The 20,289-nt window shown below is 38.2% G+C and overlaps 1 pseudogene; it reads right to left on the bottom strand.

Annotated features, from left to right (window-relative positions):
- LOC133758758 (rRNA-processing protein FCF1 homolog) overlaps positions 1-20,289 on the bottom strand; it is a 109,314-nt pseudogene that overhangs the window by 65,737 nt on the left and 23,288 nt on the right.

The following is a 20,289-nucleotide window of genomic DNA, read 5'->3' as shown; positions in this document are numbered from 1 at the left end:
TGTCTCAAATATTTCTTATTCATCATCTATCCTCCCATCTTTGAGGTCAGCGGGCTGATTGTGTGATTGAAATCAGAAACCTCAGGTAATATGTATTTGGAGGCAGGTGTTTTATTTAACCTTGAATGATTCAATCTCATATGACTTGGTAGATGACAGTCACTGAACCATGAAATTTCATGTATTTTGGTGGCTATTGTTTTATAAATAAAAACATTGAAGAGAGTTTCATTACAGCAAGAGCCACTATGTGAGACACATCAGAAAAATAAGTTGGTAGACCACAGATGAGTAGATTTTGTTTTTAAAAGCCCAAAGCAAAACATCTCATTTGTATTCATTCTAATTTTGTTAAACTTTCTGTTAATAATTATTTTACTTTATAGAAACATAAACTGAAACCTGTTGTTTGAACCACATTCATGCAATCTACAGATACACTGCATATCCATGTCCTTAGCAGATGGGATCGTGCAGCAAACAAATAAACTGTCCCTTACTGCCCAGTTCTTTATTTTTATATCTTTTGAAAACATTGGTGAAGCAACAATAATTAGAGTGCTCAACATTGGGGAAGACAGGTGACATTTTGGATGAATGTGGCTTAAAATGGAATTCAAGGTGTAAAGAGAAATTGTCTGCCCTGATGTGCCAGCTAAGAGATTAAATTAAATATTGATTTCAGAAAATGTGACCATTATGTTTTAATGATGAATGGAAGAAACAAAGAAAGAAGGAAAAAAGGGGGGGGGGGAACAAAGAAAAGAAAAACAGTGAAGGAACTGATTATCTAGAGGATTGTAAGATATGGCCATCTTTCCATCTTACTCAGAATGTAGAAGCTGGAAGAAAAAAATTAGGTGAAATGTGTCAGGGTTGATTGGTATGACATACAGAAATACCAAAAGAATTTATAATGAGGCTGAGGATATGAAAATAATGAAGAAGTATTACAACTAGAAAGAAAAAGTGAAGGTTGGTATAAGAAACTGGGGGTGAAATAAGGGATAGTCATTGAGGAGATCAGACAATTTCTGTAACCCTCCAAGACCTGAATACACAAAGGATCCCAATTAGAAATAAAATAGCTAGAGGCAGCATTTCATAGTAAATTGGGGATTATCCATTTTCCTATAGTGAATATAATCAGAACATTCGAGATGCCTCATTTGAAAAACGCTTGCTTTTTTTTTTAAAAGATTGACACTAGTGTTCTTGCTTTTTGTAAGTATTTAAGTGAACAACTAGCTGAACTCTCTGATTGCTGGGAAAAGAATCATTTTTAGTTAAATCACAGATAAAGGAGATTTAAAGAATTTGTACCAACTTTGCTAACTTTTGTCTCTCCTAGCTCACTGTGGTGTTCTCCGGGTGTTGAATTCCAGGGAGACTTTGTGACGGCTGGTTTCACTTGCAGCGTCTTGAGATACAGGTAACACACGTCTGACACGTATAGAACTGTGCTGTTTGCTTTTAATTTCACCAAATATAGGTGTGCAATTTAGAGTCATGCTTTGATGCTTGAATAAATTAATTGGAAATGCAGAGCAACAATAACCAAAAGTTTTAAACAAACAAACAAACAAACAAAAAAGACAGTATTTAGAGTCAAGATGGTTCTGTTCTAGGGTTTTTTGAACTATCATTTCTGGCTTCTGGTCAGGCAAACAGGGAAATGCAAATTTTGTTATCTTGTGAAATAAGAGACCTCCTGGAAAAAAGCTGTGTACTTTCTCTCTCGTGGAAGGTTGTTTGCCATCTCTTTACCTCAGTATATTGCCAAATAGGACATGTTTTGTGACGTCTATTCTGAAGTCAGCAGTTCTGCACCATTTTGAAGCACACAAAATGCTAGTTCTTTCGTTTCAGTTTCTCATCTTTTGTGGGGAAGAATGGCATCGCTCTTTAGAAGATCCCAAGCTGTTTACCCTTTAACACCAGAGGGCGATCTAGGCAGGATTTGGAGGATTAGCTGCCATGTATTAAAATGATTAGCTGGGTAAATTTATTCATTCATTCCACAAATATTTATTGAGCACCTGGTACTTAGTTGAGTTCTTAGGGGAAAAAACCCAAATACAAAACATTTCTCTGCCCACAAGGAAATCACAAGTAAGCAAATAATTACAACAGGGCATGATAAAGGATGGATGAGGTGCAGAGGTGGGGCTGCTAGGCAGTTTGGAGGGAAAGCAGGAAATCAGAGCAGGATTCCCAGCAAACAGGAGACTTTGGAACTCAATCTTGGGAAGCAAATACAAAATGGAAATCAACTATTTGAAGGTGTACTTTTTGGTGGAATGTGAAGTAAGAATGCATACTTACGAAGGAATTCATGGTGTCATTAAGCAAATATGCATTGGATGTCTGTTATGCTGCTTTGCTAGGCTCTGGAGAACAATAATGAACAGATTAAAAAAATGTTTGATCTCATTCTTCTGGAAAGATAGGCAGGATACAAGTAACAACAATGAGGACTGATAAAATGCATACTGTATGCCAGGTACTGTTCATATGAGAGCACTCATTTAAACCTTTAACAGTGCACTGGGCATGTTTCTATAGTGGTATATAACTCATAGTCTACTGGGCTGGGGCTCCAAACTGGGCAGCCTGGCTTTGGAGTTTAACCTTCAAATGTTACCATGTACTGCCTATCAGAAGACCTAAATGAGTGTGCATAACAGTAGGTATTGGTGAGAAATATAAAGAAATATACAACATTAAAGAGAGACGATGGTTGAGGGGAAGATACTGTTCTACCTAGCAGAGGAAACATTGTTATTATCCTGTATATGTTTCATGGGATTGGAACACATCAGTTGGTTCAGACCAATTTCCACCTGCCATTACCTGTCTTCATGGGCTTTTTATGAATCAAAAACTAAGGAGTAGGACTGAGTTAGACACTTGGCTTGGGATGGATGCAACCCATATCAGAGAACGTGATCTGAGCCCCAGCTCCTCTGCTTTTTGTCAAGGTTAACATTAATGCACACCCTTAGAAGCAGCAGGTGATGGCTCAAGTATTTGGATCATTGCCACCCCTGTGTGAAACCCAGACTGATTTTCAGGCTCCTGGCTTTGATCTGACTCAGCCCTGATTGTTGCAAGCATTTGTGGAATGAACCAGGGGATGGAAAATAGATCTCTCTCTCTCTCTCTCTCTGTCTCCCCAACTCGCTTCCAAATTAATAGAAGAAAAGAAATTTTTTTTTAAAAAAAGAAGGAAGGCTGTGGGGCCGGCATTGTGGCATAATAACCTGCAGTGCTGGCATCCCATATGGGTGCCAGTTCCAGTCTTGGATGCTCCACTTCCTATTTTCTCCCTGCTAATGTGCCTGGTAAAGCCGCATAACATGGCCCAAACCCTTGAGCCCTTGCACCCACATGGAAGACCTAGAAGAAGCTCCTGTCTCCTGGCTTCAGTCTGGCCCAGCCCTGGCCATTGCAACCATTTGAGGAGTAAACCAGTGGATGCAAGATCTCTCTCCCTCTTCCTCTTTCCCTCCCCTCCCCCTTTTTCTGTAATTCTGCCTTTCAGATAAATAAATCTTTTTTAAAAAGGAAGCCTCTCTGGCCTCAGACATGGTGGAACTGAAGTGCTGAAGAATTAATACTTTCTGGCAAAGTTGTCATCAAAGCTTTAAGGTATACTGTGCAATTAGTTCCAGTTCTGTTAGTCTTCATGACTTCATGAAGGTGACTCCAAAGCATGTTCTACACTATTTTCCTGTGCTTCATTAATAGTTGAGCTCAAGTGGCCCCAGGTGGCTGCTTAATCAGGTGCTCATTACTGCTGACAGTCTTTCCTTGGTTCACTTCCTCACTTCCCTACCACCATTTCCCTTGTACTTCTCTGTGGGCTACTTTTACTCAAACCCAAGGCTTATAGTCTGCCTTTGGGGAAACCTTGATGATCAAGGTGGAGGAAGCTAGACCTGCCAAAGATGTGAAACACGCAGTCGCAGAATTCCACTGTGGCTGGCAAGAGCGCTGTAGTGCAGTGAGGCCAGGGATGAGGTAGGGTAGTATCCGCTTATGGAGACTAGTTTGGAAAGGCATAATTATAGCTCACCATTCTATATGGGACCAGGAAAAAAGAGAATTAACTCCAAAAGGAAACTTCAAAAGATATCTAGTCTCTCTCCTTTTATACATGATGAAAATAAAGCCAAGGAGGTTTAAATGAGTTACCCCTGGTCACCTTGGTAGGAACAGAAAAAGACAGGTCTTCTATGCAAAAATGAATCCCAAATGTGTCTTATTCCCAATCCATGATTAGACTCATCTTCCAAAGTCTGTATATATGAAATACATGAAATTTGTATAACTTAAATAAGATTTTTAAAAATACAATTTAAAAAAAAGAGGAGAGTCATGTTTATCTTAGAAGCTTGCCAGGAGCATAGCCACAACAGATGAAGCAGAAATTAGAAAGTCAAGTGCTAGGACAATATCTGTTTTTATTTTTATTTGTTTTTGTTGATGGTGAGGGTGAGGGATTGATGTTTCTGTTTTTGCAACTGCTTTTTCAAGTTCACTGCTTCTCATTCCCAGCACCAAAGATTCAGCAGCTCTTTCTACTTTGCCCAGCAAGGGCTGAGTGGGCAGGGTTGCAGGTGCTATCTTTCCTACTGAATTCCATGTGGGCACAGTCAAGGCAGGTCTGGAAGCCAGGCCAAATTTCACATGGGCATCTGCACTCAGGAATTTCTGCTCCGTGGGCTCCCTTGTCTCAAACCCTGTCATTAATGTGCATTCTAACACCTGCCAGTAAATGGGCACTTGATGTCAACAGGTAACTCACTCATTAGCTTAAAGCACTCTATCCAAATAATAAGTCTGGTGGTTTGAGCCTCTGTGCACCTCTCTTTTCCAGAACTAAGCAACCACATATGAATTTATTTGGTGTGTTTGCCGTTTACTGCATAAGACAAGATGAATTCTAGTAATGCCAAAGGGAGGGATTGAATCATTTATTAAGTACAGTCTTGGACAGGTGTCTCAAATGTCAATTCCAGGATTTAATCTAAACTAATCTTCAGAAAAGTTAGATTTAATGGAAATAAGAACCCAGAGGAATTCAAAGTACAGGTAACTGGATGCTTCAGTTCAAGCAGCACTGATTATGACAATCTTTTAAATAAACTCTCTGCTTGGCAGTTATCCTTCTGTGTTCTGAGGTTGAAAGTGTTTGGAAAACTGATATTGGCTCAGAGATAGGCAGAATTTATACAAAACAAGTTATTTTCTCTATTCCTGACCAAGGAATATCATCAGTTATTTACAAATGAAATCACATGGTCACATCTCACAGCAGAACATGGAGCTTGGGGATTCTATAGGTGTCCCTGCAGGGTAGGGCAAAGAGGATGTATTTGCAATCTGCCATACCAGGTCTTATTTCCTGATTACCAAACAGGAAGCCACAAGACAGAGTTTGAAATTGGTAAGGAAAAACTCCCTAAACGACTAACACACATCGAATCTAATTTTTGACAGAGCAAGAAAAAAGTGGGAGTTAGCCATTACCGAATGCAATTTGGAAAATAAATTGTGTTTAGTTCCTCTTCACAGCACTGTGCCTCCTACCAAATGATGAGAATATTTCAGTTGTGGCTCTGTGTTTTCTGCCATATATATTATATAGATATTCACATGATAATTAAAAAAAACTTGGCTTTCAATAGCACAGAATTAAATTAAAATTATACAAACAAATGCAGGAAAGTAGAAAGGATCCATGATATGTTTTATAAATGTGTTCATCCAAATTTATTTCCCAGGGCTGGTATTCAAGAGCTTTTGTTGGTAAATCTTTCTACCACTAGAAATATCTTGAGAGTGTATTTACTTCTTAATATTATGAAGAAAAGTGCAGGCAGAGAAACTACTGCTACTAATGACCTGTTTTAGGCCATAAAATCCAAAGACTATTTAAAGAAAATTATTCCTGTTAAGAAGTTCAAGTAGAAAGAGTATAGCTGAAGTAAATAATATTAAATGAAACATCAAAGTCTATGAAGTTAAGAGCTAAGATTTTCTAGACTCTGTGGAGCTTAACAATTTTTCTTTATCTTCCCCCCTACCTTCTACCTCTCTTTAACCTCTTTTCCCTTCTCTCTCCTACCCTTCTCCCAAGCTCTCTCTCCCTTGCTTATTATTTCAAATACATACATTCTGCAAAAATATTTTATCTTCTGGAATTCAGGTCGGTAAACTTGCCCTCTAAGGATCCAGCTGGTATATGTTTTCGGTTTTGTACAACTTGGACTCTTCCTTGCTATTACTCAACTCTTCCATTGCACTCCAAAAGCAGTCATAGCAAATAGTAAAAGAACAGGATGGTTGTGTTTCAGTAAAATTTTATTTATAAAAATAGGCATCAAATAGGATTTGGTCTGAGCACTGCGTTGCCAGTGCTTGCTCTTGAAAGTGATCTTCTGCAGATATTTAGCCCAATGTTACCCTTTTGGCTGGAGTGTAAGAATGTTTTCTAGTGTGATGCTCAAAGGATGTTCATTCCTGATAAATGCAAGATAAAATTAATTAACATTTAGTGTGGTCTAGGTACGTTTAGCATTACACATGGATGATTTCATCATAACCTGAAAACAAGATTCTAAATTTGGTATCCTTATGCCCATTTTATAGACTCGTTGGTATTAAGAAACTCAGGTGATTCTGCACATCTTCCAAGTTTGACTTCCCTGAAAACCTGTGCATGTGAATTTTTGTGTCAAATCCGCATGTCATGACAATATAGCATACTCAAAGACATCAAAACAGGGAGAATATAATAAAGCACTCGTGAAGTATAATATGATGAGAGAATTGCTATACCGTGCTTTCAAACACCCTGTGGTATTTCCTTTCCTAATTTTGAATTAAGAAATAATTTTGCATATTTATGGGGTACAGGGTGATATTTTGATCTCATGTATCTCTATTATCCCTATAGTATAGAGAAATTCATTCAGGCTAATTAATATGTTTTGACATATCATCAATTTATCATATTTTTGCAGTGACAATTTTAAATTTTTTAACTTATGACCATGCCACCACACAAGTAACATGTAGTGTAGTGTGGTTGTGCCATCACTGGTGGAGGTGATGACACTGACAGATGATTGACAAGGTAATGAGTGAAATGAAGTTTCATCTAAAGGTATTTGCATTGCTACATGAGAATTATAGTATTCATTTACAGAAGGCTAAAGAGGTATCAGGAGCAGAGCCCAGATAAAGATGTCTCACCTTGGTGTCAACAACGGAACTTGAAAAAATTCCTAATTAATCATACTCAAGCTCAAGTTCAAAGCTATATATGTGTACACACCCACCCCCCCACACACAAATTTTGGGAAAATGCATGTAATCTCATAGTGAAATGATTCATTAACCTCATGACTAGGGAAACATAGAGTACCATATATAATACATTACTTGTTTGAAAAAAAAATAAAGACCTCATTCTAGAAAGCAACATTAATGAAACTGTGTCTTTCCCAGGCCATGAATTAGTAAAAAGTTATTATTTCTGAAATTTGGGGAGTGAACAACTCTGAATGAGTAGAATAGGAAACAAAATAGACTCTTTTTAAAGATCTGCTAACTCTTGTTATACTGAAACAATTAAGATTACTGAAACATACTTTTGATAGCGAGTTAGAATTTGGAAATGAGACAGTTAGTAATTGGAACAGTTATAAAACTGAATGTGCGGAACCATGTCCGGACAAAGAAGAAGGTGAAGGGGGATATAATTTCTCATAAAGAGATTAAAAAGAAAATTGGATTAATACTTAAAATTGTTCTGTTTCATGCATTTACCCCAAAATGAATCTTCTCTTTATTTAAATAGAATAATCTTTTGATATGCTGATTCTTTTAACTGAATGATGTGTTCCATATTATGTCTGCAGAAAGACATGTCTGTTACAAAACCCTATGTTATACCTGTCAATCTGAAAAGTCAGTGCAATGCAGAAGAGTTTGGGGAAAATGTGATGTGGACTGGTAGTTTTTATACATTATTAATGCCCCATCTTTATTACTAAGCCAAGTCTGAAATGTATGTGATATGGATTAGTCTTCTTTTTTTCCTTTTCTGAATGTCAGTCCTTAAGATGATATGTGGCATCACTTGCTTGCTTAATGTTATTAGAGTGCTTTTTTGGACATTTGGATGTGGGCGGAACAATAAGCATTTGCAACAGAATCTTTGTCTCCGTGACTTTTCCCGTACCATCTGGATTCCTGCATGTTCCCTACATATCTATTTGGAAGGAGAATTAGATAAAAAATAGATAAAAGGTTGTAAACATGCAAAGGAAAAGGAAGTTTTCTCTTTTGTTCGACTCCCCTCCCCCCCTCCCCCCCCCCCCCCCCCCAGTTTAGCTGCTTCCTGATTAAAATACTAATAAATGGCAACTGGCCTGTGAAGTCCATGCCGAGGAATGAGAGAGTTTGGCATGATCAGACGAGTGTATCTTTTCTGCCTCCTGTCAGCAGCAACTGAGCAATCCAGCCTGGTGACTGGAAGAGCAAATTTTCTTTGTCCTGCACATGCTGTATTTATCCTTCACGAATATCCACAAAACTCAGCGGGGATTTGGCTGAGAGAGTAGGATCACTCCTTGCAGAAAAACTGGTAATAAATCTGGGAGGCTTTGTAGGAGATCTGAAAGCTGGCTTCGCGGTATGCCGGAGGAGGCGTGTATAGCCAGGAGTAAGGAGATGATGTAAACTACAGAAGAGAACTGGGGAGCTTGGCAAGACAACATTGAAATGGGAATGCCCTCTGTATATTCTCTTAGCAAGAGAGCATGAGAGGTTCAGAGCGTGGTCTGGGTAACTAACCTATCCCTTCTACCATGGGAGGGCATATATGGGAAGGTTGCATGCTCTTTGTTTTCCCTTGAAATGCAGTAAAAATCAAAGGAAATTTTCTATGTCAAACTTGGATACATGCTCCAAAGGCCAGTTTCTATTTTATACAGTTACGTTAAGTGTTGCTCCTTGACTTTCCTTGCCTTCTCAATGTTTATGCTTGTATACATATATACATATATACATTTATACATATATAAGTTGTTCCAAGTACTTTAGAAAATATGCTTTGAAAATGAGAGTTCAGAATATGTGCAGCAAATACCTTTGCTTGCATTGCTTGGAAAACTTTTTAAAAAATGTTAGAACCCTGGAACCTTTTTCCTCTCATCGGCAGGGAGTTTGGGTCCTCTGGTGTGGTACCGAAAAACCTGCTGTTTTAACAAGTTACCAGTGATCCTGATACATGCTATCCCAGGGGCCCCACTGTTTTAAGAAGTTAACAAGGAGACTGAGAAAGAGGCAACAAGATGACTGGAGCTAGGAAAATAAAAAAAACTAGGTGAATTTTTTTCCACCTATTTTGGTAACTTAAATATTACTATAGTAACTTAAATAGTAACTTAATGTCACTATACACATCCCATTTCCTTGAAGATGCCACTTTACCCACAATATATATTCATGAGGATTTTTCTTAACAAATCACAGTTGCGTGCATAGGAATGAAAAATTTCTAGATCTAATTTGGCTGAGTCTAAAAAATATAACATCAAATCTCCAAGGGAACATATTTTATATAACCTTACAAAGAAATTGTTGTTTTCTATTTACTTCCCTCTTTATGATACACCTCTTCTGATATTGCATTCTTGTAAAGCATAGATCAAGAAATCGTACCATGCCCTTGGGAGGAAGAAAAGCAAGGCCAGGATGTTCTCAAATAAAATATATTAATCTAATAATTATAAAGGTACTTTGATAAGGAGAAACACATCAGGGATCTTTTGCTGGGTAGAACTCAACTTTTATTAAGTTATTTGAAGGAATATTTACCAGTAATGCTAATGTTTACTCTCAAGTGTATGTAACACTCCAAGGACTTTTCAAGAACCACATCAGCTTCATTGGCCTTATTATCTCTTCTGAGGAAACATGATTTTCAGCTATAAGAAACACAGAATCAAATGCAATAGTATAGAAATTATATTCTGACAAATTGGAGAACATTTCCTCTGCTTCTATTTTAAGGTTAAAAAAATTACGATTCCAGGATGGGCATTGTGGATGTTGACATTAGTCTACCAGAAATGAGCTTTCTTCAGCAATTCATTGTCCATCTCCTAAGACAAATCATGATTTCTCTTTTGAAGAGTCTCAAGTTCAGCAGTGTTTCAGCTTGGAAATGATAACAGAAATATATTATTAGATTAATTAAGTAATGAGCAAAATTCACAGCTGTACCCTTTGACAACACATTGAGTGCTTCTCTGTTAATAAGGAGGACCCTAAACTTTTCAGAAATGAAATTAAAGAAACATTTATTTATCAATTATTTACTGTGAAAGCTGATAAAACAGGCCTTGTATTCTGAGAAACTAAGCATTTGTAAATGGTAATCAAAGCTCTGTTTTCACAGGCTTCAATTTGTATGTTTTAATTCATAATCATACACAAAAATGTATTATGTATTTATAATTTTATATCCATACCTATAGTTCAGTTTAAGATATTTATTGCTGGCTTTCATAATAGAGCCACTAATGAGGTGGCAGAATTGTTGCCATGTGTCTCCATCACACAAAATACAAATCAGAAATCTTGTTACTCTCAAAGGGAGTTGTTATTTCTTTTTTTCTTTTTCCTTTATCAGAGCATAGAGGATTAGTTTCTAAGAGGGGAGATATTATGTTCAGGCATTTAAATATTCTTTAAAATATTTTCCTAATAAGGAAGTGAGTATTTTTTCTGTTGTCAAAAAAGTGCAGCTGTGAGTTTTCAAATTGCTCAATTAATCTAATGACACACTTTCCCTATCATTATCAAACTAATAAGTTTCAGCACTTGAGTGCTATTCTTTACTGGAGCTGTCTTGTTTGTTTTTGATAATATTGACTTGTGAAATTGTCTACATGCTTATTATAATTTGGTAATATAAGCTTCATATTTCCCATTATAAATGATTTGGCTTCTGAACCTGGAAAAATGTTGCTATATGAAAAACATCTCATGAACGGTATCTTTAGTATTTTCATTTTTCAATTTCTGCAACCACTTTTCTGAATCTCTGCAATGTCTAAATATAACTTTTAAAAATACACAAACCTAAAAGAAGTATGATCACAACAGTGGACAATAAGCAAGAGAACAAATGGATGTGGAAAATATTTCTGATAATTTAAATTTTTATCTACAAACATTCATATGAAATGTGCTTAGATGTTTTTAATACAAAATAAATTGTACCAGAATATAAATTGCTGTGTGTTGACTAAATTGATTTTTAGCAGTGTTTTCTTGGTGTGTATATGTGGAAACTTAGAATATATATTATTCTTTGTCAGATGAAAAACTTCCCCGAATGGAGTTGTTTCATAAATGTCTTTTCAAATTATTATATATTATTTCTTTTCCATGTTTCTCTAGCTTTACCAGTTTTGCAAATTGTAATTGCCCTAGAAGAATTGCTTCTATGCTCCTGGTCACAGCCTGTTCACACAGTCATTACAGTAACCGTCCTCTTTGCTGACATCAGAGCTAACCTTAATTAATCTCCTACTCCTAGCTATGGTCATTGTTAGGGCTTCTGTGTGCATTTTCTTACAGAACTCTTCTCTTGACCTTTCAGTGTAAGCTCTATTGTTGACTTTTACAGGGAAGAAAACTAAGAATTGGGATAAGAAACTTGAAAGGACCCAGAGTTACTAAATCATGGGGAAAGATGCCACAATAGTCTTGGCCCAGAGCCATTGTCATTTATCTTGATGTTATATGGCCAAGGATCTGGGTTGCATTTGTTACCCACGATGTTCAATTACTGACTTAGTCAACTTGTGCTCCAGTATTAACTGTAGCTCTATGTCTGTTAGTCCTAAGGAACTCTGATTCTTATTAAAGTGCTGTTTTTCATCAGCTTATTGAGTTCCCTTTGAAATTTATTCAGAGTGCCTCTCCTGGTCCCTGCAACATCAATACAAATTAGTAAGTTTGATCTCTGTTTTACTTACAAAGGTGGATCTTTGAGCAATTCTTCTAGAAAGTCTCATATTCTTTCTCTTCTTCCTGCATACAAAGATTTTTTTTTTATTATGGCTGACATGTAGAATTAAGGAGTTTCTGTACAGAAAAAAAACTGAGATTTGCCATATCGTTATAGCAGAACATGAATTAATATTAAATATTCAGATTATCACTATTATAAATATCCTGCACATTTGTCTTCATTACTTAAAAATTTAACAAAGTAAAAAAGTAAAAAAGCAAAAACCTTTGAAATGCCTTACTGCCAAATTCCTCCAACATTAGAGTTAGTAATTAATAGGCCCTGAATTTTTGTTCTTGTTTTCTGCTTTTTTTTTAACATTGAAAAGAAATAGCATGAAAAATACTGTGAAAATATAGATTTAACATTGATTTATAAAAACCATTTCAGAATTTGTCCATTCAGATACCATTCTAAATATTTTTATTAGTTTTATTTTCATCATACTGTCCCTAAAAAATCATTTCTCAAGGTTGATACATTAATTATATAACTATAAATCAACATATAATTCATATGTATACAAATATAGGATTTCATTCATTATATATTTAAGTATATATAAATTAAATACTTGACGGAATATACAAGAGGATGAATCTTCTGTCCCTGATCTCAGTTGTCAACAGGACTATTTTACTATACTAAAAAAGCATTGTTTGAAGAGTGAAATCAAAGCGGTTAACTCAGCCAAGAAAAATTAAAACCAAGCAGTTATACATGACCTGTAGCAGCTTATAAAAGTATCTCACTCCTTCACTGCTTTGGATGACATGATAGTTGAAAGCCCATAAACGTGAACTTGAAGTTACATCTTGACCACTGTCAGTATTTTGAGGAAGATATTATTCACATGTCATTCAAGTCGTAAACATGTTTTTATCATCACTGCCAACAAAGTCATAAATAGCAAATGTCAGAGTATCACATTTTTGGTTTATATCAGAAGACTACCGACAGCCACAAAGAAGGAATAAAAGCAAAATTTAGTCCAGTTAAATGAAAAGTTTTAGACTTGGCCTCACTCTTAGTGCTCTGGATCTCATTGGAGAAATAAAGTATTCCTGTGGCTCAGTTTCTTCTACTGAAAAATGAAGGATTGGATCCAAATATTTCACATCTCTTAAGCTTTAAAATTGTGTCATTTCCCGCTTTAATCTTTAGCTAATGTGTGTGGTAACAATTCACATAGTACCTCTGTCCTCTAAAATGAAGGTTCTTTTTTTTCCTTAACATGGAGAGCAAATAGGGCCCATGCCAGTCTCTCCTTCTTTACATTATCTTTTAATGCAAGAAATATTATCTCATAAAAGCACCTTTCTACATTCTACATATATATTTTTATTGCTCCTTCTCTTGCTCTTATTCAGCAAAATAAACAAACATTCTGGTGGGGTTAAGGATTAATGGCAAGGAATTGCATGACTGTACAGCATGTAACCTTGAGGGAAGAGATCAAGGGAGATGTCAGTCAAACACCTGCCCTTACTACAGTTGCTAATTAATTCGTGAACATTGACTCGGGTTGCAGATTTGCTAGTGTACAAGGGAATCAAGTCCCATCCTATAAATACTGCCTTGATTTAATGAGGCTTTAATAGGATTAAATGGTTTTAACTTTATGACTTCATGTTTTTTTATTATGGTTGGGTAGTGCTTTTCAATATGGATAGATATGAATTTCACTGAATTTTAACAGTAAACTAAATGAAAGGTAAGAGATATAAAAAGGGGTGAATGTATCATTAGCTTAGTAACTTAATTATCTGGAATTCTATAATAAAATGAAAGGTTAAAATGGTCTTGGGCAACCTAGAAGTAAACATGATAAGTTACTCAGGTTCTCCATCTAAATTAATTACCATCTAGTTAAATAGACTGTTTTCTATTAGTCTAAATCTGAGTTTTTTCCACATATGAAGTCCTCAAATTTATACAGTTTAATGCTAGCTTCATTTTGTAAAATGATATTTTTTTAATATTTTATATGTGTAGGTGATGAGTGTGTGGAGGGTAACTTGTTGTTTTGCAAATCTTTTGGTAAAATAAGGCTACTGGCCGGTGCCGTGGCTCAACAGGCTAATCGTCCACCTTGCGGCGCCAGCACACTGGTTTCTAGTGCTGGTCGGGGCACCGGATTCTGTCCCGGTTGCCCCTCTTCCAGGCCAGCTGTCTGCTATGGCCCGGGAGTGCAGTGGAGGATGGCCCAAGTCCTTGGGCCCTGCACCCGTATGGGAGACCAGGAGAAGCACCTGGCTCCTGCCTTCGGATCAGCGCAGTGCGCCGGCCGCAGTGTCTCGGCCGCGGCGGCCATTGGAGGGTGAACCAACGGCAAAGGAAGATCTTTCTCTCTGTCTCTCTCTCTCTCTCACTGTCCACTCTGCCTGTCAAAAAAAAAAAAAAAAAAGGCTACTTATTTACTAAAATTTCATGAAGTTATCAAAAAATTTAAAAGTTGTTGTGCAGCCATTGTAGGTATTGAAACCACATTGTCCTGTTGCCTTACTTAGACTTGAATGCTGGTTCATCTCATTTCATTGCTATTGTCATAACCATTATCTTAATCAAGATCACTCTAAATCTTGTGTACATTTGTGCCGAGAAGCTGGGCATACAATCATGGGGGGCACCACAATGCTTGTGGGCCTGAGATGAACAAAGATCACCTATGAAACAGAGAAAAAGCAAGGAAACCGGATCCTAGGAGTAAGCTCCACGTCGATAGGCTAGAAACAGATGACAGGATCTGCCTTTCACTGCCTCGAGGCTTGACTTTCCTCTGACCTGCCTGTGCTCTAACCATGCCCTTGAAACTGTCAAACCAGTTCGTGTCCTGAAGTCTCCCACAGCAGCCGCTCTCATCTGGTACCGTGGAGCACTTTACAGGTAGCTCCCTCTTTTCCTTAGTTCTTAGCTCAACCAGCAGCTACTAGGAGAAGATTTAGCTGACTGCAGACCTAAGATGAGCACCCCTGCCTTTGTCACCCTCCATGAAGTTGCCTGTGTTATTAACTTCATGACACCTCTCAGAAAGTATCCTTTTTTTACTACTTTGCTCACTTACTATCTGTATTCCTTCTTAATGTGAATGCCTAGTTGATAGGAAGATCTTAAGAAATATTTTTAAGTGAGAAATTTTTTTTTTAAACAGACTTATACCTGTGTTTATGAATGAGAAGAGTTACTATGCATTCTATCCTCTTACTCCTTGACATGTGCAGGCACTTCAAAGAGTTTGTGTGAATATGGAATTAAAAGCAATGTACATTTTCCATTAATATTTTCAAGACCCTGTATGGATGCTCTGGATCATTCTTCCATATCATCCCCAACTCCTTCTCCAAATGAACAATTCAGAGACCACTCTGAACAGTGAGGCAGAAACCAGAGAGAGCTGTTTCTCTTCTCTGAAACCGGCAGTGTGTGGGTGTTTGTGTTCTTGTTTAACGTCTTGCTCCATTGCCTTGCTCTCATTGATGCCCATTTCTTTCTTCCAGGAGAGCATGTGTTCCTTAAGGGCAGAGATACCACTGCTCTTTCCTAAGTGTCTTCAGTGGCTAGAGCAGGGACTGGCAGAAAGCAGGGATTAATATGCATGGTAAATCATTGTGTGAATGGAGGAATAAGTGATGCTTCTATTTCTGTCACCACTTGTGTGCTTCATGCATTTGGACAAGGCTGTTGAGGATATTACACCTGGAGTTAGGGCAGCAACCCGGCTACCTTAGGAAAAATTCCCAGAAGAATTGCAGATCTTCTGACCTTGTGCCCTGACATTGTAAAGCTTCTGAGACAACTCACATCAGGCTTATTGTTAAGCAGACCACAAATGTTCAAACCCCTGATCCTGAGGCTTAGATATTCCCATACCCCATTGCTCTGTCCACATTTCTCCAAAGATCTCTCTAATTCTCACAGAAATATCACTTCAAGCATCCCCAACAGGACTGTGAAGAAATTCTTCTTAAGAAAACTGTCCATTATATGATTCAACAGCAACCTCTGTTGCTTATTACATAGTAATCCCTGTTAGAAGTCAGGGTCTGAGTTTGTTTTTCTGATGCACAAAAGAATTGGAGGATGAGACCTTGAAGAATGTTCTCAAAGAAATAAGATTTTTTTTAATATTTATTATTTATTTGAAAGTCAGAGTTTCACAGAGAGAGGAGAGGCAGAGAGAGAGAGAGAGGTCTTCCATCCATTGGTTCATTCCCCAATTGGCCTCAATGGCCGGAGCTGTGCCTATCCGAAGCCAGGAGCCAGGAGCCTCCTCCGGGTCTCCCCCATGGGTGCAGGAGCCCAAGGACTTGGGCCATCTTCTACTGCTTTCCCAGGCTATAGTAGAGAGTTGGATCGGAAGTGGAGCAGCCAGGTCTTGAACCGGCGCCCATATGGGATGCCAGCACTTTAGGCCAGGGCGTTAACCCACTGAGCCACAGCACTGGCCCCAGAAATAAGATTCATTGTTAGCAAAATGAAAGTAATCACTGAGGAGGGAATGTAGGCACAAACAAAGTTGAATATTATCCCTTTGTACATCCCAAAGCATTGAATAGTCATGGGGGCCTGTGTTTGGGTTGACTCTTGATTCGTTGTTCTTAGAGTGGTATTTAGTTTGGGGTTTATTTGAAGATCCATAGGGGCAGTATTCAGGTGAGGTTTCTGTTTTACTCATTTTCTTGCCTTTTTTAGAAGTTTCAGAGATATCATGGCCATCAAGGACTAGGAGTGTCAGCAATGGGAATTCTGTTATAATGGTATTGTAATTAGCCATAAACTGTCACAGGCATGTAGCCAGCAACCATGTTGGATATGTTTAACCAGCACGAGTTATGGCAGTAGTTTCATGGAAATAAGAGTTTTCTGTAGTCCAAAGAGAAGATAATTGGGTGGTGTGAGCATGTTCATGGGGAGGGGCTAGAGACCTCAGCTGTCACCTTGCTAGCTACTTGCCTATATATTGGTATCTTTCTTGATACTGGGCATTTGTCCTCAGAAGTCTGTTTCACAGTGACCACCTTTGCCTGGACATTTTTATCCTTATATCTTTTTGCAGAAACAATGAAGAGATGTGATTCCATTTGGGGATCATTTTTTGCTGCATGGTAGATAATTAATTCAGTAATTAGTTCATTTGCTCATCGCAGAACAATATGTTTTTTTAGAATAGGAGAGGCCACTTTGTTTCTAGTTTTTCCCAAATAAGGAAAATATGTTTATCATTTTTACATAGCCTTCTCATATTTTTACAGTTTTTTTAGTTCAAATGGGCTATTTATACTTGTATAAGCAATTTTAATTCCTGAGACTCTCACTGTAATGTGGAAATATAAAAATTTGAGTTGCATTTTAACAGGTGTTTTCAACCTTCCAGTGTCTCCTGCAATGATGGACTTTAGACTTTATGATACATGACTGAAACTGTTAACATTTTAATAATTAGTGACTTCATTTTTCTTTTTTAAAAAGATTTTATTTATTTATTTGAGAGGTAGAGTTATAGACAGTGAGAGGAAGAGACAGAGAAAGGTCTTCCTTCCGTTGGTTCACTCTCCAAATGGCCACAATGGCCTGAGTTACGCCCATCCAAAGCCACAGGTGCAGGGTCCCAAGCACTTGGGCCATCTTCCACTGCTTTCCCAGGCCATAGCAGAGAGCTGGATTGGAAGAGGAGCAGCCGGGACTAGAACCAGTGCCCATATGGGATGCTGGCACCGCAGGCAGAGGATTAAACTGCGCCATGGCACCAGCCCCAGTGACTTTATTTGTCAAAACCATTTTCACTCTCAGCCATTTTAAAGCTTTCCCCTACTATTATTGTTTTCTGAGATCTCATGTTTAGGTTTATTAGTAACAATAGTTAAGAGAATTTTTTTATGAAGCCAGGACTGTGGAATAGTAGGCTAAGCCTCCACCTGTGGTGCCAGCATTCCATATGGGAGCCAGTTGGTATCCTGGCTACTGCTCTTCCAATGCAGCCCTCTGCTTATGGCTGGGAAAGGAGTGGAAGATGGCCCAAGTGCTTGGGTCCCTGTGCCCAAATGGAAGACTCGGAAGAAGCTCCTGGATCCTGACTTTGGATTAGCTCAGCTCTGGCCTTGGCTGCCATTGCGGACTTGGGCCAACCTCTGCTGCTTTCCCAGGTGTGTTAGCAGGGAGCTGCATCAGAAGTGGAGCAGCTGAGACTTGAACAAGTGCCCATATGGGATGGAAGCACAGTAGGCAGCAGCTCACCCACTGTGCACAGTCAGTCCCCAGAGATCTCATTCTACTCATCATAGTGTCTTCAGTTCCTAAAACTGAAAGTGACACAGAGCAAGAATATAATATATGGTAAAAAATTGAATTAATGAGAGATTGGGTGAATGAGTGAATGGGTATATAAATATTACTTCCCACATCATATACATGTATAGAGTGACTCTGTTTCTGTGGAGCTAGTAGTTCATTTGTCAAGTCTTTGAAGTATTAGAAGAACTATTGCCTGAGGCATAGTTTATGACACCTTTTATTGGGATCAAAAGGTTTTGTAACTCAGTTTCCACATAAAAAGTAACAAATGTTCTTTCTTCTAAAATCAAAATTGAGTTTATGTAATACAATATACTTAACCAAACCATAATGCCATCAGGTGTCTCCAGCCTTCTTTGGTCATAAATGCTATTGATAGACATTAGAGGAACTCCAAAATGTGTGTGTATGTGTGTGTGTGTGTTGTGTTTTAATTGAGAAAATTCTGTTATACCAGATTTTCTTTGGCAAGTTCATGGAATAAAGGTTTTGACTAAGCTTTAGGAATCATAATCACCAAATACATAATTCCCTTTTCTGCGTTGCTGTTTGTCCCTTCTCAGTTGTACTGATAGGAAATAAGTATAATTTATCAAAATTAAATCCTACTGTCAGTTTCCTCTGAGAACTTCTTCATTAAATGTGTAAAATCCAAAATCAAGGGACAGGATTCACTTAGCAGAGAGGATGTGATTAGAAGTACTCAAGGGAGGACCGGCACCCTGGCTCACTTAATCCTCTGCCTGCTGCGCCGACATCCCATATGGGTGCCGGATTCTGTCCTGGATGCTCCTCGTCCAGTCCAGCTCTCTGCTGTGGCCTGGGAGGGCAATGGAGGATGGCCCAAGTGCTTGGGCCCCTGCACCCACATGGGAGACCGGGAAGAAGTGCCTGGCTCCTGGCTTCAGATTGGAGCAGTGCCGGCCATAGTTGCCATTTGGCGAGTGAACCAACAGAAGCAAGACCTTTCTCTATGTCTCTTTCTCTCACTAGTCTATAGCTCTACCTGTCAAATAAATAAATAAAAAAAGAAGTACTCAAAGGAGTCTGGAAGTGCTTAGGCCCCTCTGTTCTGAAACACATCTTGTCTCCTCCATGTGGTGAGTTCACTAGGAAGGACAGAGATTACAGCCTGGCCTTTGACTCTTTCCAGAGAAAGAGTAGCCCACATTCATTGGAAACATGGGTTGCCAGGCCAAACTAACCAGACACCTAAATATAAGCAGGCCAAAGGGGACACCAAAGTGAGCAAAATCAGAGGCATAATTATTGCTATGGCTGAGCAAACTTTTAAAAATTGATAAGTATATAAAAAGAATAAAGGTAAAAATGACAATAAGATATAAGATAAAAAAATCATAAAATAAAGAGAAATATTCAAAGCATAATTACAGTAAACAACACAATTGTTGACATATATGACTAGAAGAATCTAGCTGAAAAATGGATTAGTGTGTTCAAAGATCAGATTGTGGAACTTTCCCACAAGGAAGCAGTTAAGGATAAAGAGATTAATTTTAAATCAGCATAAGTATTGGACATATAAATATGTTACAGTCCATAGGGAAGGACTAAGGCACTCAGATTAGATGAAATTTATAAAGAGGCCAGCACTGTGGCATAGCAGGCTAAGTTGCTGCTTACAGTGCCGGCATCCAATATGGGCACCAGTTCGAGTCCTGTATGGTCCACTTCTGACCCAGCTCCCTGCCAACGTACCTGGGAAAGCATCAGAAGATGGTCCAAGTGCTAGGGCCTCTGCACCTGCATGGGAGACCTGGAGAAAGCTTCTGGCTCCTGGCTTCAGGCTGGCCCAGCTCCATGTTGCAGTGATTTGGGGAGTGACTCAGTGGATGGAAGAACTCCCTCTCTCTACCTCAGCCTCTCCCTCTATGTAA

Source organism: Lepus europaeus, chromosome 4 (assembly GCF_033115175.1).
Source record: "Lepus europaeus isolate LE1 chromosome 4, mLepTim1.pri, whole genome shotgun sequence".
Taxonomy (NCBI): Eukaryota; Metazoa; Chordata; class Mammalia; order Lagomorpha; family Leporidae; genus Lepus; species Lepus europaeus.
This window is presented reverse-complemented; position numbering and strand designations above follow the sequence as displayed.